Source organism: Mytilus edulis, chromosome 8, assembly GCF_963676685.1.
Source record: "Mytilus edulis chromosome 8, xbMytEdul2.2, whole genome shotgun sequence".
Classification (NCBI taxonomy): domain Eukaryota; kingdom Metazoa; phylum Mollusca; class Bivalvia; order Mytilida; family Mytilidae; genus Mytilus; species Mytilus edulis.
The window spans coordinates 11526397-11550591 of record NC_092351.1 but is presented as its reverse complement, the minus strand read 5'-3'; the positions used below and the strand labels follow the sequence as shown (position 1 = coordinate 11550591).

General features: G+C 30.8%; 2 long non-coding RNA genes across 2 annotated transcripts in view; both read right to left on the bottom strand.

Moving 5' to 3' along the window:
• The window catches only part of LOC139484823 (uncharacterized), a 452262-nt gene that overhangs the window by 349273 nt on the left and 78794 nt on the right, over positions 1-24195 (bottom strand). The window lies entirely within an intron of this gene.
• Positions 654-7541, bottom strand: LOC139484821 (uncharacterized). Its single transcript, XR_011655157.1, has 4 exons — positions 7444-7541; positions 7228-7281; positions 5973-6059; positions 654-778 (listed from the first exon to the last, which is right to left on the bottom strand). It is a non-coding gene; the product is annotated as an uncharacterized lncRNA (long non-coding RNA).

Genomic DNA, 24195 nt, shown 5'->3' with positions numbered 1-24195 from the left:
TTCTGAATATGATCACTCTGTATTACTAAACCGACACAATGAGTTTTGCTAGTACATATTTATGAAATGTAACTGTCCTCAAGAAGATATCTCATCCTACCATAACATGATATTCTGAATACGCACACAACTATTCCTTTATTATATCTTGATTTTACTTTGGATACCATGATCCAAGCAGAGAAGTAGTAAAACAAATTGACAGATCTATGTGATTACAACTATAGAAACTTCTAAGACCATTTGCCGACTGAGGTCCCTGTCTTTCGTCAGATAAAAAACATATAATAAAGAGTGTTTCTTCTTATATAGACACGGCACAAATTGTAGTAACTTCTTAAACAAATCAGTCGAGGTCCCTGTCTTTCGTCATATAAAAACATATACATGCATATATTTGCATGTATAATAATGAGTGCTTCTGCTTATATAAAAACTGCAAAAATAATTGCTGGTAGTTCCCATCTCAATAAATAAATGTAACCCCAGGTTTACAGGAATGAGAACCACATCAGAAAAATACGAATGCATATCAAATGTTCATATGATTTTTATACAAATCCATTATATTAGAAGAAATAGCATACAGGTCTATCAGACAAGTTAAAGTCGTACTATTTAACACTGAATTCAACTGACAGCGAAGAAAAAGTGCTGAAATGACTATTTGTGGTACTGTTTTTAATACAAACACGTTGTACAACATTTTACGATACAAGTTTTTGAATAGACCCATTCAGTTGATACGAAACACATCCTGCATACATGTAATAGATACCTACAAATAAATAAAACAATGTCAAAATATGAAAAAAGGAGACGTAGATGTTATTTCTTTTAAAATCTTAATTAGTTGAAATATTTACAAAATACATGTTCAAATTTATCTTTTTTTCTCCAGAAAGTGCTTTTATTCTGACAAGAGCAAGGGTAGGTTTACCAGCTGCCGTAAGAATTCAATTGTATAGTAAGTTATTGGCATCAGGTATCAATGCATTTGATTTTATACCAACCGACCAGACAAGTTGTCCAGTGCCGTCACCTTTCCTACCGTCACCTTTTGCTATACCTAGCGAGCAGATCATACCACCAGCGCCTGAGATATTTGTTTAATCAGGAAAGAAAGAAAGTATTGACAGACTAGTATAATAATAAACATTGATTTTTATAGTTCGTTCTTATGTTGTACTGTTATACCACTGTCCCAGGTTAGGGGAGGGTTGGGATCCCACTAACATGTTTAACCCCGCCACATTATTTATGTATGTGCCTGCCCCAAGTCAGGAGCCTGTAATTCAGTGGTTGTCGTTTGTTTATGTCTAACATATTTTTTTTTTATTTTTTTTTTACATAAATAAGGCCGTTAGTTTTCTCGTTTGAATTGTTTAACATTGTCTTATCGGGGTCTTTTATAGCTGACTGCGGTATGGGCTTTGCTCATTGTTGAAGGCCGTATGATGACCTATAGTTGTTAATGTCTGTGTCATTTTGGTCTTTTGTGGATAGTTGTCTCATTGGCAATCATACCACATCTTCTTTTTTTTATTGACTTAATTTAATGACGTAAAATTGAAGACCGTTTGATTGAAATTATTATTAATGAACAGTTTTAGTAAAAAAAAAAGTACAGCAGCAAAAATGCCAAGTACATTTTTATCAGTATTTGCATACACATCACAATTATGTCATCACAATTATGTATCTTAACGACAGCGATTGTTAGTTGGTCTGCGGAACAATTATATCTATGATCTAAAAATTCTGCAGACTATTGATGAATGCTTAGGTATGCTTTTTGAAGCTGCTCATGTATTCAAAATAGGATGTTAAACGTTATGACATCTGAAATCTGTTGGATGTACAAACTTCAAAATAGAATTGGGATTCCTTAACTTGTGTTCTTTAAACCACAATATAAGACGTACAAGAAATTTCTAAATATTGAAAATCGACTTGAAATTGAAAATTAAGCTATGCTGTCTTTTCTCTGTTTTCTATCTTTAATTGAAGACATTAATTTACACCATCAATGGATTTCCCTGATACAAACAGCTCAGAAAAGAAAAACATTGAAAAGACGCTACAATCAATATCTTACTAATACGTTTTACAATATTTAAACCTTTTCTGGAAGTACAAAATTATTAAAATTCTTATGTTTTGTGCAACTTATTTACATATATAATAAGTCAAGTAACATTGACTAGTGTCTGAGCAGAAAGTTGATGAACCAGAGGTATATCAAAGAACGTCTCGTTCTTTTTCTAAAAAAGTTCATCGGAAGGTACCAAGACCTTGTTGATAAATATTCACAATTAATACATGATGGTCTTGATGTATATATATTCTGCGTATTGACGTTGCTTATCATCTTAACAACGTGTTCTATTGTTCTTTTATCTGTCTTTGTTCTATAATTGATATTGCATTTACTGTTTTCTCTGTTTTCTGTGATATCCATTTGACGTGGCTCGGTACTTATTCATCCCGTCAATGTGTTTGTATTAACTTTTATTTTTGCTTGCGTGTTTTGTACATGCGACTTTTTGTGTTTCTTTGGTTCATATGACGTGACTCTGTACTTTTAAAGATTCATCAATTATGTTATTGTTCTATTATAAATTGAAAATACTTTAAACGCCAAAATTGTTTACTCGCGATTAACCATATGTGGATTCTTTAAAATTTTAAAGAACTTCTGGGTAATTTGAAATCTTGGTCTGTTTCTGAAATTAGTTTTAACATACTTCTGATTTTTTAACCCTGTATACCACCATTCCCCATGTGAAATTATAGTTGTTTTTGAAAAAACATTGAACGACAAAATTATTTTATATTTCTCCCTATGTGATTTTTAAATTTGATAGATGTTAATAGTGCTTTTTTTTGTTAAACATTTGTTTGTATTGAGATTGTGACACTATGATGACTGCTATACACATATTGTGACTATTTTACCTATTAAGTCTGTTTTGTTCACACATTGTTGTAAATAAAATGGCATTTGATGCAAATGTTATATTAGTGAGAGGTTTAGCGCTATTAAACCAGGTTCAATTCACCATTTTCTACATTTGAAAACGCCTGCACCAAGTCAGGAATATGACAGTTGTTGTACATTCGTTTGATGTGTTTTATCATTTGATTTTGCCATTTGATTAGGGACTTTCCGTTTTGAATTTTACTGGTAATTCAGTATTTTTGTGATTATATTTTTATGCCCCACCTACGATAGTGCGTCCGTCCGTCCGTCCTTCCGTCCTTCCGTCTGTCCGTTCGTTCGTTCGTTCAGGTTTAAGTTATTGGTCAAGGTTGTTTTTGATGAAGTTGAAGTCCAATCAACTTCAAACTTAGTACACATGTTCCCTATGATATGATTTTTCTAATTTTAATGCCAAATTAGAGTTTTCATCCCAATGTCACGGTCCACTGAACATAGAAAATTAAAGTGTGAGTGGGGCATTCGTGTACTGAGGACACATTCTTGTTAAGTAACTAAAACATGATTAAATAATTATACAACACAAAACCAATAAAATTGTTGAGAACGTGATTTAATATTTTCGTTATATGTCAAGGAAATAAAGACAACGCTTTATATTGAAAAAGAATCGAAAAGTGTGAAGAGCTATATGACCTAAAAGGACATAAACAAATAGCCGAAGGAATCATATGTCAACTTTATCTCCGGAAGTTGAAATCTTAGTTTCCTATAATTTCAAAATGTATCAACGGACATTTTTATAAAGGTTTGTTATTTATCATACCAGTACTAACGTACTGACTACTGAGCTAATGACACATTTGGCGACTGATGGTTCACTAAGCAGATGTATAAACCCAATACTGTAAAAATGAAAACGCCACGTTATACTTTTATGCGTCTGACGCACTTATCAGGATTTATCTACATCAAGAACGCCCAAAGCAGAATATTTGAAAGCCAAGGATATTTTAGAACTGAAACAGCGACAGAGCTGTATGACCTAATAGAACAAAAAGTCACCACAAGCAGCACCAACATTTTGACCGAACCAAAAATTTAAATATAATGAATTTTCAAAAACATCATAAAAGATAACAGGGTTACGCCACACGCCCGTTTTACCTACAAGACTCATCAATGGCGACCAAAAAAACTCAGTTACATGCCAAATCAAATACTAATTTGGAGAGCAATAAAGCCGAAAGTTCTCAAAAGTTGAGCCAGATACGTCTTAGGTAATCTTAATATTGTGTTAAAATAACTTTAAAAAAAAGTATTTTGAATATTTCAACATTTTATATAAAAAAAATATAATAATTTACAGTACACCGAACAAATTACTGGTTATTAAATGTTATACTAGTCCTATTGATAAAATGTAATAACTCATAATGAAGAACTAATAGATATAAGAAACACAGAAATAGCAAACACTATCAGCAATACAATTTCTAGCAAAACTCATTAACAATTGAAACCTACGACTCCTTAGAGTGGACGTCAAAAACTGATGATTTCTAACAAATTTTAGCGTTTTTATATAAACTAAACAGATCTGGTATTATTTTAAATGAAAGAACTATCCGAAACTACCTGACATTTATGTAAGTGTCTATGGATACCGTCGTGACTACAAAATTGAGCAAAAATAATTCTGCATATACATGTATCAATATTTATAATGCCCTGACAAAACAGAAAGCATAGATTCGATAAGGCTCAAATATGGCTCAAGTTTTACAATTTCAAGCAATGATGATTTATTGACCATTTTCGTGATAAATCAAACCTGAACAAATATGACTAGAATGGAACTAGGTTTTCTTTTGAAGATTTACGAGTAAGCAATTTTTTGTACGTATTTGATTTGGATTAACCCTGCGATTTAATATTATTATCCAAAATAAGGATTAAACCAGCGAATATGAAAATTGTCACATTTTTTTTTATTTTTGGTCTATTCGGGTTGTAAATATCTACCCGGGACACATTAAAAGGAAGGCTCGTCAAAATATTTCACCCATTTACTTGTTATATACATACAAGTATACATAACAATCGACGAAAAGCGGAATATAACGACTGAATTATTCTGGTTTATTTGTATCATACAATTTTATAACTTTTGCGCAACGAGTACTTCATATGAAAATCAAGTAGTAAGTAAAAAAATATAAACACTTTTATTTTGTAATGATATGATTTGAATTAACGCGGTTCGGTTCCAAATGGTACGTTTAACAAAATGTCGTGTCCGAGATAAGAAAAATCTGCAAAGACAAATCGCAGCTTTTAGACATTTGTGTGAAGACGTCTATGTGACAATGAAAAATAATAAGGCCAGTTAAATCAGAAAACACCAAGGCAAACACAACACAATACATTGATGTTTTTTTACAGTATTACTTATATCTTTAGTAACCTTGTATCTCTAATCATTTTATTGATTTAGAACATGAAAAATATTGAACACATGTACTTTGTTTTGCCTAGTACATCGGAATAAACTGTCCATATCCATATTTATCAATCATTTCGTTGAACAATTAACTAGCATATGAACACTAATTATTTAGATGAATAAATCGTCTGGATAGATTCTGCAATCAAAACGTAGTTTATTTTAACTACTTGCTTATGATTGATTACAAGTATATCAAGTGCACATAGAACTTTATTTTACATTCCGACATGCTATCGGTAGTTTCTCGCTGCATTAAAGACCTATTGGCGACCTTCTGGTGTTGTCTGTTGTATAGTCGGGTTGTTGTCTCTTTGACAAATTCCTCATTTTCATTCTCAATTTTATCATAGTGTAATAAATCTTAGAACATACTAATTGATAGATTTTTGTAAGATATTGTTGTCTCTTTGACAAATTCCTCATTTTCATTCTCAATTTTATCATAGTGTAATAAATCTTAGAACATACTAATTGATAGATTTTTGTAAGATATACTTATCATTTAAGCGGGTAATTAGTTACATTTATATGCATGTGCATCGAAATCAGGACACCCATATCCTATCGACGTAAACTTGTCAAATTCCTGTCTGTTCACTATGCCATCACCTGAAAAAAATCTTCATTATATCAAACTATTTTAAATTCAGTGTAAATACTCTTAAACCTTTTCTTTTCTTTTTTTTTCAAATCAACGAATGTTTATGTAAATGTCCAATAAGGAAAATAGGGAGGGATGTTACAAAAAGCTTTCACTATCTATATCTTTATATCTTTAACCTTGAAATATAGATATGTTAACTGGATGTGTTTAGACTTTCTCGAAATCTGACTTTTCTTACAAAAATTGTAATATTAGATATAAACAACAGTACAACAGCTACATGTATCATTTTTTTTTAAAAGGGACAACCTTTTTTAAAAGAGTGGCGAAAGATACCAGAGAAACATTCAAACTCAAGTCAAAAATAAGTTGACAACGCCAGGGCTAAAAAGGAAAAAGACAAACAAACAAACAAACAAAAGACCACAAAGCACAACATAAAACAATTAAGATTAATCAACACGTACCCCAGTTTACTGTGTGTAAGCAAAGAATTTACATGTAAGTAATCTTTTATTTATTCGACCGTAACCTTATCAAATATAAATATCCAATACTTTGGGAGCTCTATGTTTAAACAGAAAACTAAACAGAATCTCTGAATTCATGCAAAACAAGGCGACTTTGCTTGAAGGATTGAAAAAACAAATTCGGAACAATTTCTAAATTCTGTAACAGGTTATTTTGAAAACGTTTGTTATAAATGATATAAGTATCGAAGGACAAACTTCAAAGCTAATAGTATCATAGCATACCAGCAATCATCAGTAACGACCCAGTGCTAGAAATGAAAATAACATTTGGTCATACAGCCAATTTGTATCTAGGTCAAAAGGGAAAAACTATCTATATACAAAGAATGACGTTACGGTAGATATCTGATACTGGCATTGCAGTATACAAACTATGGACAAATACTGAATTATAATATATACAAAAATGTTTAAAAAGTTCCAAACATGATTGTATGTACATATAATATATGTGTGCCCTTGTAAGCAAGGCTTGAAAACTACAAAGCAAATTTTATTGAAAATATCGTAAATATTAATAATACATGAAAAAAGACGAAAAATATACTCTGGCAATGTCACAATTAAAAGGGAAATTTCAAATGATTTATTCAACTATTGATTAAGTATGTGTCCTAAATGAAAGTTTAAAAATACTTACGATGCTACTTGACTAATAATCAACATCAATGATAAATACAGTGTACGCATGATGCTGCAAAACATTGAATGTTACACTTTAAATGTAATTTTATATTATTTTGATTGTCAAATTCGACATGTTGGGTGTTTGAAAATTGTACTAAGTTGTGTTTTACAATATACGTATCCGACATTGTATTCAGGTCTCAACCAAATAAGAACTACATGTACTCACTGTTTTTACAAATTTGCACTGGTAAAATGAATCTTCAATCGCGATTGTTATAAGTAATCTTCATCTGTGAAATAATGAATGCTTCAACGAGCAATTACAAAAGTTCGCCCCTGAAATAATACTTAAACGATACCATTCCTCACCTTAGCTTTCACCTTCAAATACGTTAAAGTTATTTGGTTAGAGTGTGCACTATCCAAGGATATGATTATTATGTTCTGTTATCACAAACATATCACTCTACAAAAACAACGTCGCAATTCAGCTCTACAATTCATTATTGTCCTTGAGTACAGTTTTCTTATCTCACAAACATGCTTTGACATTTAGTACACCCGTCTTTGATTTTGAGAGGAGTTCAAGAGCAAAACTTTATTATTGTTATGACTTATGTTAAGGTCAATTAGTTTTTTCGTTATAACAACGTTGTACATTTAAGATATACGCACATGTTTATTTTTACAATTTTTAGGGTTTTTTGTAATAATTTTTTGTAATCCTTACACCAGAATTTCGCAATGTAGGGTGTTTGTTCGGAGAAAATAGCAAAGTATTCAGATGAAGTGTGGATTATGTAGACACTTATAAACCGAACTTACTACAAAGTATTACTATGATGTATTTTAAGCTGTGCATGTCAAAGGTCAGACCGTTAAATTCGAAATAGTATCCCTTTACACCAATGCATGAATATTGAAGGTTAAATGATAAACCAACGGAAAACACATCTATTCAAATATTGGTAACAAAATTATCTGTTTTATCTATGTTTGGAGGCCTTGTAATTTGCTCCTTACCACCATTATCTGCATGTATTGTATCCAAATAGAGGCCTGATGAACCTTTAACTTCAATACACAGTAAAAACGCAAAACGATGCTTGAAAAAATTCTTTAATTCTAATACTTAATACAAACATTGTCATGTATTTGATATATTATATATTGTTAACCTAATAATAAACTAACACATGGTAAGTAAACAGTTCATGTAACATGCCCAAACACACAAATCAAATGTTCATGATACAGCATATTGCTACTCACATTATGTTAATCTTAAAAGAGGGGTGAAAGATACCAGAGGGACATTCAAACTCAAAATATAAACTGTCAAAGCCATGACTAAAAAAGAAAAAAAGGACAACCAGAAAAACAATAATGCACAAAACACAACATAAAAACCAAAGACTAAGCAACACGAACCCCGAAAAAAACGGGTAATGTTAAAGACCTGGACAGTGTTCAAATGTTTATAAAATATTTGAAGTGCCAGTTGCCTCCACTTTGTCACTTTGCTTAAACTTGTTAAAATTGTAAACATAATTGCAATTTCTATTTAGACTTAGTTGTTTAGGTTTTTACAGTTATAACCACATCTTCTTTTTTGATACGATTTGAATATTGATGAACTGCTTATTTGTCAACTGATCACTCGTTCCCTCTGTGACCTGCACTATCTATTATATACTACATACTTTGACATTAGTACCTTAATAGTAATGTATTAAAACAACAATGAATTTCGACAGATTTAAATAAACAAATTTACGCAGAACAAACACCATACCTTATCACATGTCCTTATATAGTAATGATCCTGGGGAAAATCTAGTATAAAAAGAAGAAAACAATTCACAAGTGCATTCTTAACAAATACTTTACACTGGTAAGAAAGTATTTTTTCTTCATTTGTTTTACAAATTTTGTCAATACTTTAAGAATACTTTTAGAAAAGGATTGATAATTATATAAATTTAAATTTGGACCGTATCTTAATATCCGGGCTCGGTTTACTTCATCACCGTACAATTTAAAATGAACTTTTCTCTAACTTTTGTGCTTATTGTTTTTACATTTCTTGATCAGTATGAGAACAGTATTTTTCCTCTCTATTGAAAAATCTGTTCTCGGCATATGATTAGTAGAAATTTCATGGATTTTTAAAAAAAAATTTCTAGTGTGACGTCATGAAAAAAAAACGATCATGCCTGGTGTTGTTGCATATAAAGAACACAAATTTCTGAAAATCTTTGAAAACGAAAGATAAAAATCAGAAGAGAAACAGCTTCGACACTATAAATCGTACGCGTGTATTGCGATATTTCTGCACTCTCAAAATTTATTTTTTTATTTTTTTAACAGTTCGACAAGCCTTACGCTTTAAATAATAGAATTTAACTTTCTCGAGCGGAGAATTGTCGTTATACACTTGTTGCAGTGTATGAATCTATATTTCTGTTTGAAATAAGTTTAATATAGGTACAGCCAAACATCAATTTCCCTCATAAACCACCTACTATGACATGTGAACGATTTATTAATTGATAAATCTTTTAGAGCAATGTTTTGGTTTTTCCGAATTTAGATCGATTCTGTTGTATAAAGTTAACAAATTTAAATAGCGTTTGAAGGACAAAATACTTAAATTCATATTTCTAGGATTTTCTAGTGCATGCATTTATAATTATAAATATATGTAATATCCTACTTCAATTGGTAAATTAAGGGAACACCGATAAATATATATAGTCATTACATAGTAAGGTTAATGACATCATAACAATAATTGAACTTGTTTGTTTATTGCCAGTTATGTCAGTTTTGTCAGCAACCAATATGTGGAAATTAACCATGTTATTCATTTTGATAGCTACACTTTTGTGTCTTTTTAAGTTTAAAAATTCTTCATTTTTATAAGCTTTGGATTTTCAAATAGTTTGGCCTCGAACATCATAAATGGTTTATAGCTTCTGTCATTTGTAACTCCATTAATGTTTGATTCACTACTTTTCAACTTGTAGCGCATACTGAAGACGTCTGCTTTTGACAGAATTGAATTGTACTTGTCAGGTTACTCATTCTTTATAAGTCCAATAACATTACCGGTACAAATTCTCTATAACAGATGCACACTTCGACAATGAATGTCTTGTCAATAATGATCGATGCTAGAATATTTAAAACCGAAGCTTATCAAAACAACTATTGGAAACTAATAAACTAAAAACAACAAAAAATGCAGCTATCAGTTTTAATAACACAAATACTGTATTAAACCAAAAAGGACAACATGTATAACCAGAGTAATTCCAAAATGAGATATTTGAAAGGAGGGAGATATAATCCTTCATTTAAAGTAATTTCAAAATTTCAAATCAACTTCTGGGATAATTCTACTTGTAAAGGATCACTCTGATTCAAACAATGCATCTATCCCATTAAACTAGAGATAAAGGATGCAACAGATACAGTTAAGTCGGCCTCGTATCTTGACCCACATCTAGAAATTGACAATGAGGGTCGATTGAAAACAAAACTTTACGACAAAAGATATGATTCCAGCTTTCCAATTGTGAACTCTCCATTTCTAAGTAGCAACATTCAAGTAGCACCTGCATACGGTTTATATATCTCCCAATTGATACGATATTTCCGTGCTTGCATTTCCTATCATAATTTTTTTTATAGAGGGTAGTTACTCACAAGGAAGCTATTAAATCAGGAGTTTCAAATGGTGATGTTGAAATCATCTCTTCGTAAATTTTACGGACGCCATCACAAGTTGGTTGACTGTTATGGAATAACCGTTTCCCAAATGTTATCGGATATGTTCCTGACGTCGTAACTACAATCCCCTTCCCTTTCATGAATTTGACCTACCGAATTAGACTATTTATCGGATTTGTCATCTCATAAATAACACATCGGGTGCCACATGTGGAGCAGGATTGGATTACCCTTCCGGAGCACTTAATATCACCCCTAGCGTTTTGTGAGGTCCGTGTTGTTTATTTTATAGTTTTCTATGTTGTGTCATGTGAACTATTGTTTGTCTGTTTGTCTTTTTCATTTTTAGCCAGTTTATTTTCCATTTATGAGTTTGACTGTCCCTCTGGTATCTTTCGTCTTTCTTTTCTGATAACATTGGTACCGGTTGTGTTATGTTATTTTACGAATGTATATTTAGTATATGTCGATTCACAACTGATAGAAATATCTAATTTATATTTACCAACTAGAACTGTCGTCGATTAAACTTAAAAGATGTCCAAATATCTGACCTTGTGTGTCCTGTGGATGATTATATCAGCTGTAAACTGTACTTAAAAGGTAATTATATTAGATTATAAAACACCGAATACCATTATTGCAAAACTACAATGACTGCAACAGATCCACGGTTAAAAATTGTTTTTATGTCATCATACGGTCTTCAATTGAAGAATGTACATACATTTTTTATATCGAGTCTTCATGAATTTTCAATAATAGACTGTGATGAGACAGTGTTAAGACATAAATGTATCACAAAAATTAATACAGAAAACAACCTATTATATATACACTAGTATACAATCTGGAAAAACACAGATACATGTTACATTCAATTAACATTCATTATGAAACCTATTATAATAGCAATTCTCTTATGGGGGAATAGTATTCATATGAAACAGAAAATCTGCAAAACGTTGTTTTTTCTCTGTATCTAATCATTGTGTCGGGATTTGTAAACTTACAGTATAAATCATCAGCCTCAAACGGTTTTTTGTAAGCTTACACATGATAATAAATTAGCTTAAAAGAAATTTGTCAGGTGAAAATCAGTTTTTATGAATAGACGAACCCCAAAAGTGTATGAAATATTATGGTCAGTTGGTCAACATTGGTATTGAACTACGGACACTTAACAAACTATCTATAAATCATAAAAAAAACTGATAATTGTTTTTTAGGTTTCCTCATCCAAAGGACTTGATTTGAGGTATGTGGTGTTCTATTAAATCTTTCAACTATCTTTTAAAGACTTACCATTTGGTCAAAATAGAGGGAGACAAAAAGATACACCAGGATGTAGTCCACGATATAGAAGAAGGTAACACAGTTACCATAACAGTAGGAGATGTTACAATGGTAAAATAGCAACTGTCAACCTTCATGATTTTGATACGGTAAATATTTGTCTATGCTATAGTTAAATATGCAATTGATATATATGTTTCATTACATGTCTTATAAGCCATTTTGTTGCGTTGCTAAAATATGAGTTCAAGCACAATCGACGAGAAATTTTAATCATACTGTAATTATAGTGTACATTATTTATACACATAAATTTGCAGTGAATGATTTGTTTGTTAAAGTTCCTCAAAAAGAGAAAATAAATCAAATTATAAAAGGATGCATTAAATTAAAAACGAAAACACGCTGTCAATTAAATTTAGATAAAAAGTACAAACGCACCGCAAGCCTTCCAATTCAAATTGAAATTGCACTACCCTAGACATGTTCGATACATTATGTTGTAGTATAGTGATACTGTATCAAGGTTTAATGTTCTTAAAAAAAACTGAAATGTATATGGATACAAACGTTCTGCTGTTTCTGTTTCAATCGAAACAAATATAAACTACAAGTGCTTATAAAGAAAGAGATAAACAAACTATGGAACGATACTTTAATTTTTTTTTACGGTATATATATATGCCGTTGTATGTCTTATTAACCATTAGATTGTTTTGACTGTACATTTATAACTGTAAATTCAAAACCAGATACTGGTAATTCGTCTCCATTATGATATTCGCTTGACTTTCATGTATAGGTCAAATGGTAAATAAACTAGATGACGTTAATTTCGTTTAGGGGTTTCATCCAACAAAGCGACAAATGAAACACACCAATGATAAACCATTTATGTAGAATGTGGTTCCCAACTTCTTTATTAAGAGCCAGTCTGCCATAAAACCATGCAAAATCTCAAGTTTCGTCCAAATTGGTAGTTACAACTTGGCAACATTATATATATTTCCAAAATCTTTGGGTATTTAGGAGTTAATTTTTTTTTCTTAATTCACACTATTTTCCATTTAACAGTTTTATTTGCATATTTGTGAATTATTAAAAAAAAATGCAAAAAAAATTACTATATTTAGGTACTTGTTAAAGGTCTGGATAGTTGATATATCTCTTAAATATAACATTATCTTGTGATATTTTACAAAGAACATCATAAAAAAAAAAAAATGCATTTTGAGAATTTTTTTACCTTTTGGAAGGTTGCAAAGGAGGTTCGTGCAACAGATGTATTAGATAACTTGCATGTAGTACATGTACTTAGTAGGTGTTTTCTCTCAAGATCATATTTATTTTTTTTAACTTTTAGGATTTTTTTAAAGGTGCATATCAGTTCTTAGACAAGAAAAAAAATTAAGCCTGGCAAATAATGGGAAGTTAGTAAAAAATGCTCCCAAAATATCTATAAAGTGCACCAATTGTAATAGTTGTTACCCCTTAATATTTTAACTAAAACTTATCAAAGTAGACTTATATTCAGGACAATAAGTTTAAGTGTATAGATCTTTATGAATTTTTTTTCAGAAGATTCAATACCACAAAAGGAAGGTTGGGATCGATTTTGGGGATGATGGTCCCAACTGTTTAGGAATTAAGGGCCCAAAAGGGGTCCAAAACAAGCATTTTATAGTTTAAGGATAATAACTTGTGTATATGTATTTCAATTGCTCTGATATTGTACCACAATGTTTTAAACCACAAGTAGAAGGTTTGGATTCATTTAATGGGTCATGGGTTCAAAGTTAGAAATTAAGGGCCAAAAAGGGGCCAAAAACAAGCATTTTTCTAGTTTCAAGACAATAACTTGTGTGTAATTGTATGGATTTCTCTACAATTGTACCACAATGCCCCATATAACAAAGGGGAGGTTGGGATTTAGTTTTGGATTAACTGCCCAAAATATGTAGAAATTAGGGGCCAAAAAAGGGCCAAAAAGAAGCATGTTTCCAGTTTCTAAACAATAACTTGGGTTTAAGTGTAGGGATTTCTCTGTAATTGTACTACAAGGTTCTATACTACAAAGGAAAGGATTGGATAGAGTTTAAGGGTTATTGCTTAAAGGGGGTTTCAATAAATGGGGGGGGGGGGTTGTTTACAATTATTTTAAGGGATTTCTTTTTTTTTTCAACTTTTTTCAAATTTCAAATTTTGAAAAGTTGAAAGAAGAAATCTTTAATTGCACAGTATTGTGCAATAGATTTGTTTGATTTTTGACCACATTTACTTTGTAACAAAAACCTTTATTTTGTCAAATCTTCATTCACAATACAAATTCCAGCATCAAGCTTGAACATTGTGACCAAATTTAGTTTGCCCCAACTGTTCAGGGTCAAACCACTGCGGTTGTATAAAGCTGCGCCCTGCGGAGCACCTGGTTTTCACATACTTTCAATTGATGACAGTCTTTTAAAAAGCTTATATGAAACAGAGTTGTGAACGTACTTGTACTTCAAAATATCTTCCTCTTTGAAACTTTGATTGGAACGAAACAAATTATAGGCGCAATCACACATTGAGTGTCTAGATTAGAAAGTTGTGTCTATTAAAGCGTAATTAAAAAAACTGTGGCCCTTTTTTTTTATCTACGGAAAATGTTTATATGTGCATATATAATGTGCCACATAAAAGTTTTTGATTTATATCTCAGATTAAATCCAGATAAAAAAAGACAGTTGAGGTGACCCTACTCTTTCAAAAATCGAAAGCTTTTCCAAAATTATCTTGAATGTCCCCTCTCCAACTTGACTACGGCGAATTGTTTTAATTGTATGTTTTAGATCATGTCGGTACCGAAGCAAAAACAACTGAATGCTGATTATACACTTGACGACAAGCTTAAGAAATATGCGAGTGCCTCTGATTAAGTTAATTTGGACTCTTCAGTTACCTTATCATTAAGACAAAAGTATTTCACCGAAGTTCTGGTTCGTTGATGTCAATTGTGATAGCCCTATGTCACAGATTTCAAAATTCACTTGTTTGACTTAAAATGGCCATTTAAAAGATAATAAAGTTTAATATGAATAAGACGCTTGGACAGATATAATTATTGATCATTTATGGCAAGATTGGTACTCATATCTAAATGATACAAAAAATATGAAAATGGAGTCATTTTTATTATGATTTTTCATTTTTCAAATTGATACAGCAGTTGATAAAGCTTTGTCGTGTTTTGTTTTTGTTTAATTATCTTTTTTTTACAACTTTCACTCTCCCAATAAACTGGTCGAAAAAACAGTTTATTTTTTTTTCAACCAAAGATAAATAAATGTGATTTATATCAATAATAGTCAGCATCAATTTGTCTGGACCAACAATGGGAACCAAGTTATAAGAAAATGAGATAAAAAGAAAAGAAAAAATTGTAATTTTACCTCATTAAAATTTTATAGAAGCGTTAACCTTATTTGTGTTTTTATGTAAGCGCTAACCTGATTAGCAATATACATGGATATTATTGTATCTTATATCAAGGTTGTTGTTTGTTTCCCAATCTTTTGACATTTAATAATTAGAGTGACAATCTAGATTTCTTTTCCACAAACCTGTTGGCTAATTCAAGAATTAAGTATATTTTGAAAGATTTAGCATTTTTGATTTTCAAACTAGTGCGGTCATGTCAGTACACGTTTTTTTGTCCAGATGGCATTGTCTTATATAATATTTTTGATAAAACACAACAGAATACGATCTTTAATCATCAAAGACAATTCTGAAGATTTCAACATCTACGATTTTTAGAGAGCATATATACACATTAAAAGCATATATACACATTAAAATGAAATAAAAATACTACATTACACACATATAAAACTAATCTCCAGAAAATTATCCTTTAAAATTGAATTTACAACTGTCAATTTTGACAATTAACGGACAATATGTCTTTGTTTGACAGTCGTAATTCCAAAGTATATCTGCGTAAATAAAGACAATCGTGGTCAATCAAATGGACATATGAGTAAAACTAGAAGAAAAAAAATAGCACATCAACCCAAATATCTTGATGAATTCATTATTATAAAACAACAGCCCTACTTTCAGCCACAAAGCATTTACTCTGCAAAATGTCTATCTACAAAATAATTACCTCGGGGTAAATCTGGTGCAACAGTCAAAGTATTAGAAATTGCATAAAACTAAAATTGAGAGGGCATTTAAAAAACCACCACACAATCGTTTACCTCTTGTCCGAATCGAACAAGAGGAATTTAACTCTTTTTTTAATTTTTTTTTATCGCCAAATTATTAAGAAAACACATGTATCAATGAACAGAGACAAGATGGACGAGTAGTAAAAATATTTAGTACTTGTACGATAAATTGTCTTAATTGCAAGGGTTGCATTCATGTTGAGTCTCTATCTTTTATATGTTAAACAGTTTTATGAATCATGATCAAATACAACATGTATTAAAAATTTAAGACTGAACTCAATTGTGGCCACTTTGAATTTAGACAAAAAGTGTCTAAAAAGTAGAATATTATAAAATGCTAAAATTGTGAAGAACTCATGATGATATTACCTGATTAGTGTGCATAGTATTGTAAATAAAACAGCCAATTTTTAAGTTACTAAAGTAATTTTCTTTTGAATAAGTTTATATTTTAAACATATTGTAAAAATGCTCAGTTTAGGGGCAAACAAGGGGTCTTACCGGGTTTACTCTTTAGTATATTTTCTAATTTAAACTAAGTTAAACTTTGTTTATTCAATTAAGATAACCAGTAAACATTAGTTCAGTCATTATTTTTCTGATATTTTGACTATCACATACTTTTGATAAGTTTCTATTGAAACAGATAAAACAAATAAAAAATTCGACAAAATTGCCATCATGCCTATCTTTAATTATTATTTTTTCGTAAGAAGGTATCATTTGCCGAGCACCATTTTCTTGCATTTTGTAGATAAATATATAAGCTTCATGTAATATTACATTTTATTGAAAATAAAACATGATCTTACAAGATTCAACCCTTTAAAAATATACAAATTTTGCTGAATCGGCACTTTTTCAAAACCATGCAATTTCAACCTGTCAGTAGGGGTATTGAGAAATCTCACAACTTTTTGAATTATCATAATTTTGTTTCATTTTAAGTTGTTTGTTAAGATATTTTTCATCATTAAGCTGTAATTTTTCTATTAAACAATGAAAAATCAGGTCAAAGCACCCTAAAATAGGCTTAAAATGGCCTTTTGTCAGTAGAGAAATGGACAATTATCGAATGTTCGGCATACACAAATAATGGTTGAATATTTTTTGAAAATATTTTGCACAAATAGTTATTACATATGAGGTATCTAAAATCCAAAATATCAGTCTGATTGGAATATTTTGGATTTGGACCATTTTGCATGGTTTTATCACAGACTGGCTCTTAAAACTGAAGCATCAAGTGTACTTCATACATAAGTATTGCGATCGCTCGTGTCATTTCGATTTTGAAATACATTCTTACATAAAAAAGGCACAGTTTAACACGTTGATGTGTTACAATTATGGTTGTCATTTCGTAGTTGTTTCCTTCGTGCATGTTGATACAGAAAACTGACCAACCTAATACAAATGTGAACAGAAACTACTGTTCGGGACCTTATTTTTTGCCTAATGACTGATAAAATGTGATCTATTGCACATATGGTTTCAGAAGGAATATGAAATAAAATGTAATAATTATCTAAATAGCACAACATTTTCTCAATCCTATGTCTATACTAATTTTAGGATTATGTTGTTTTCAAGAACATACATCGACAATTATGTTTACTGTCCTTATCACCCATTCAATATGCTACACCATTTATCTACGAATTGGTAAGTAATAAATACATAACATAAGGTCAGAAAATGAGACATGAACATTTCACAATCAAGACTGAATAAAAACGTATAACAAAATACTGAACTCCGAGGCAATCTCAAAGACTGAAATTCCATACAAGATGACTGATACAAAACAAACAAATCAACAAATTAAGAAAATGCATTTGTTATCGGCGATGAAACATGATTCATACCGGATTTTATCTTACCTCCTTACATTTCTGGGAATATGATTGGTTAAAAGCGTCCGCATGGAGACCGTGTATATTCTATATTAGGTTAGTAGGGAGGCGGGGCTTATTTCAATATACAGTCAGTAGTGGTGTTACGACTTTGGCACTATTCTATTACATGTATTTAAATGTATTGAAAGTTTAGTATGATATTGTTATATCAAGGTTGTTAAATTGTCATTTTTGACATTATTATTTTGTTTGCAGACCAATGGAAGTAGGTTCTTAAAATTAACCACTTGAACACTTTAATATAAAAATGAGAAGATGTGGTATGATTGCAAATGAGACAAATCTAGTCTAAATATAACAAATAAAGATAATCGATAAGATTAATTCGATACAAAGAGTGCTAGTGACCTAATACGATATATATGTAGTCAGTGACTCACTATGTAACTAAGTATCCCACGTTCACCTGGCAAGCAAAGAAATTTATATTCTTTTCGAAGGTATTACTTCACTAAAAACACAGGAAAGGTACTTAATTCCTTCATTATTCTTTTGTTATTGTCTTGACAGAAAATGTTATTTAATTTTACAATTTCTGATATCAAGTCATAAAAAGTTGACTGTTTTCCCTAATTAGAAAAACATTAAATAGTACAGAATTTGGGCATTTTTTATATGTAGTCTAGACCTTATCAAAACATGTCTTTAGTTATCGGAACAGTGCTTTTTCACTTAAAGTTTCCGTTATTGCATATAATGACATGAAGCTGTAATTGTTCTTGTTCAGTAACATGGATTTGAGATAATACAAATAGCCATCAAAAACATATAATGCTTTATATAGGTTTATCTGTTCAAAATTAATTTTCATGTTTACTTGTTAATAACATCAAGAATCATTTCATGCTAATAGCAACTTTATTTTTATTTTATTAGTTAGGTCGAATATTGAGCGGCAATTCTAGAGTTAAATGATTTGGTCAATCACAGATACATTTATTTCTCTAATTCTATGGAAATATATCCCTTTCCGAACCCATTGTATAAAAAAATTTAATCGACGTGTGGTTGGCCGGTGATCTCAAAAGATCATTGGATGATTTTAAGGGTAATAATCTTTATAGCCAGGTGGATGAGTCAAACAGGTGTTAATGAAATTGACAACTTCGTGGAATGTGAAAGGCACTTGAAGGGTAGTTTCGTTAAACAAAAAAAGAAAATTTATTTTTTAATCATTAAAGAAACAGATTCTTACATAGTAACTCGTGGATTATCAGATTTATCCAATCTCGATATTAAAATTATAAATTTTAACTATCTCGATTGGATAAATCCGATAATCCACTGGCATCAATGTAAGAATCTCTATATATGGAGTAATTTTTGGTTCGTTATAACATTGATTACTATTACTGTGTATTATTATAAATGATATTTAAAAAAAAAAAGCAATTTATTGCAGATGTAATTAGTCTCATTGACACTCATACCACATCTTCTTATTACTAAAAATGCAATTTTCTTCTAGGGGGAAACGAACTTGACTCTAAATTATATAGCCAAAATAGACGAGGATTTGGTTACCTCCGAAAAAGTTGAAGACACGGCAGGGGAGAAAATTGCATCCTTTTGCAGTGATTATAAAGTTTATTTAATGCATCTAACATAACTTAAAAATAGTAAGAGAAATAAAAACTCAGACTCAGGTAAATATAAATAACCTAAAACAAATCAAACGATATATGATTGACACTAATGTATCGAATGCATCACATCAAAGACATCGCAAAATTTCCACAAAACACTACATAGACAGGTCCGTGTAACATGAATCTTCCTAAAATCCGAGACTGTGACAGGTTATTAGGGAGAGTACGCAGATTCTGCGCCATCCGTCGTGTTCATTTTCTATTATTTAGACAGATTAACCCATTATTAATATAAATAATAAAACGCACAGATCTTAGATCTTCTAGTTCCAATAACAAATTAAAAAAAAAAGAACAAAGACTCAGGTAAATCCAGTATATTGCTTGTTTTATACACATTTGTAATATTAGACCTCAGTTATTATGATGAATTGTTGTAGAACTATGATAACTGCTTATTTTTTTAAAGCAACAACCCATATTTTGATAAAACATATTTATCTCTTCAGCCTTTATGTTAATAATCATGTTTCTTTATCAATATTTAGCTAAGCCGCCATGTGATCATAACTGTGGTATCTGCTTTGATAGTATGTCGGCAGCCGAATACGATTCGTTGTCACAGAGTTCGCTATTTGGAAAGCGTGGTTAAAATCAGAATCTTCGTTTTTGACTTTTTAAGCGCACACAAACATACACAAAATAAAGATATATTTTACAAGTTTTATGTTATTTTGTTACAAATGTGTAGGATCCTAACTGGTCTGCCATGGAAATATAACAGAACAATAGTTTGGTTGCCGTTGTTTGATTTTTTATTTTTCCTCAGTATTTTCGTACTTCTTAATGCAAAATATATGTGCACAGCATCCTTTAGGACGAACTTTTTGCAGTAGAGAAATGGAAATGTAATGTTATGCAACGCCATAGAATTTATTAACACATGGGAAAAAATTGAGATGAATAAAGAGGAAGACAAATATACTTAACTTATTTAGTAGTAAAGATTTTTATCATTGTCAAAGGCCGTACGGTGACATTTATTTTATATCCTCTGCTAGTACTTCAGCAGGCTCTGGTCTCATTGTCATTTATACCACACACTTTTTTTTTAATTAAATACAAAATAGAATTTCCATTTATCAAAAAAATCATTACACAGATATTACGTTTAATATGTTAAAATGAACATATTGACCCTAGTTTAAAGATATAGTTGATACTTGTTTGAGGTCTTTTATTAATATTGGCTATAACTTCGCATTAGGTTCACATTAGTGGAGAAACCCGGTGTGCCAAGTAAGTCTCAGCAATATTGGCAGGAAAAGTCATCTGTCTGCTTTAAAAATCACTGACTCCAAATTACAGATACATATTCATGTATTGCTTATGACGTGTATTTGAATGCACACCAAAAGAGCTGATTCAATTGTATACAACCGAACATTAACTGCTAGAGTAGTCAATCATCACATTTTCCATAACTATATTAGCTTACCTATCATTATTAGTGTGTCGAATTTATTGACATAGCTACGTCGCACATGCATGTGCCTTCTATATTACTTTTCAGTCCTTCTTCGTCAGTGCATTCATCTTTTTATTTATTTAAATGTTGCACGCTTTTGTCTTTCAAGATGTCGATAGTTTATGTTAATCTACGCATTACTTCTCTTTAAATACAAAGCCTGAGTAAAAGGAACCAGTGAAATATCTCGGCAAGAAATAACATATAATTGTTTGAAATGACACGTTGATTACAGCTGTGCATTAAGAATTATGTTTGTTCTTTCATAAAATTGGTGTTTCAGTAGACCTTTGATACGAAGAAAACCAATAAATCATAAATATATACCATTTAAAGTGAACAGATTATGAAAAATTCAGACGTAAACACTTATTGACATTTTAGTATTGAAGGGTCTTATTAACATGCGTGAGTGTATCTTAGAAGATATGAGAAGGTGTGTAGGTCGGAAGCTCAAATGCACACTTGGATGTGGTTCAAATCACAACATTTACATATAAAAAAGGATATATTTAATTCTGGTAAAAGCTGACATTGTTGTATATAAACTCATCATAGAAACCAGGACTTAATTTTATATATACGCCAGACGCGCGTTTCGTCTACAAAAGACTCATCAGTGACGCTCGAATCTAAAAAAAGTTAAAAAGGACAAATAAAGTACGAAGTTGAAGAGCATTGAGGACCAAAATTCCTAAAAGTTTTGCCAAATACAGCTAAGGTAATCTATGCCTGAGGTATATCGCTTTATCTAAACTTCGATTGATACCTTGAGATAAATAAGTAGATACTAGTCTGTAAATTGCATTCTACCAGGTATATGTTGATAACTAAGCCATCTTCAAAAACGATAATAGCCTTTTTACTAACATTATATATTCAATTTCACATTGAATTAATTATGTGTAGATGTATAGATGTTTACATCAACATATAGATATAGTCAAACATGATTATTATTTCTAATTAATTATTGTGTCCAGTTTTGGTTTGCCTATCATGATAAAGGGGTAAAAGTGGTAAAAAGTAAACAAATGAATTGACCTTGACATCGTCACTACAATATATATATATTACATTGAGAATATACTTAATCATTTCACCAAGAAAATCCGAAACTGACGAAGGCAAATTGCTAGTTGTATTACTGGCAATCATACCTTACCTGCGTATATTCATATAGTTATATAATGAATGTTCTGTATACATTTTTAGGTGGCACGGTAGTATTTCCTGGCCCATAGGGATAATGACAGCCTTTTTAGAATTTTCAACACTTTCTAACACTGCAAAAAAATCTACATTCACAGTTAACTGAAGTACTTTCATTTTACTATTCAGAAATGAATTTGAATATGTATCATGACCGTTTACTTTTTTGCTATTTTTGAAAACCTAAGGCCACTAGTACTTTTAGGTCTTTTATGGTGCAGTGAATAAAAAATTAAAAAAAATTCTCAAAATTCATTTTCATCTGTATGTAAAATTGTTTCATATTTTTCTACACCTGATTCATCCCTCAGTTTGGGAAAGTATGTTCAGTTGATACTGTATATTTTGTCCAATCACACTGTTTAGATACATTAACCTAAGTAGGGTACACAAAAGAGCAACCTAAATTCTGGAATGCAAATACTACCGTGCCACCTTAACCAAGACATAACAAACTTGAAACCAGTCATGACACCTATGATACATAGACTTCTTACTTTGGGACATATTACAATAAAGAATACTAGTCTGCACTTATTTCTTACCAAAAAAAATGAAACATTACATCCCTACCCCATCTGGCAGATTTTCACTTTTTTTTCATCTTACCATTTTTACTTAAGGAGTGAACAAAACCCAAATATATGATGTTTCAAATCAACACAGAAGTCAAACATGGTGATTCAGGAGGAAATATTGGATTGCCAACTCTATTTATGGTTAATCTGACTGAAAGATTCTGAAACAGTTTAAGCACCAAATCATGAAAAATGAGATTAAAGTCCATTCCATATTTTACAGCCTTATACTACTTTAAACATTTCAGATTATGAGGGCTATACAACAAGAGTCTTTAGATTGCACTTAACTATTATTCTAAAATCTTTTTCACAATACATGTACTAGAATACGTCTCTAAGTTGACTGTTTGTCTATTTCTCATGTATGCATTAAGTTAAATTATGTCCCCTTACATAATCAATATGCCTTTATTGTGTTTTTCACTGTCAGAAAATCTGAACAATTAATGATATTTGCATGGAAAATGAATAAACCATTTAATCTTGCTGATATAACATCATAAAAACATTCTTTGTCAAAAATAATGTCTAGTCAATGTAAAGAAACCCCTATTTCTATCTCTATTTCAGACAAATATGAGAGCTAAATGAATAAGTAAGGACCCCTTAACCACTTACTGGTTCCCCAAAAGCTGCAACTGGTGTCATGTTACATCACAACTACAAATTAAACATGAAGAAAACTAGTATAGCTGTACTTGTGTTGAAAAAAATAAGAAATTATGCAATTTATTTATTTCGATGAAAATAGTATGATGTACATGCAACCGAAGAATGTCGCGTCTCAAATTTCAGTGGTTGCACATGTGTCAGACAATGCGAAAAGTTAAAGCGAGCACTTGTAATTGAAAATGTATTGCAAGTTACATAAAAATAATGAAGTTCTACTTTCTAGGTAAAT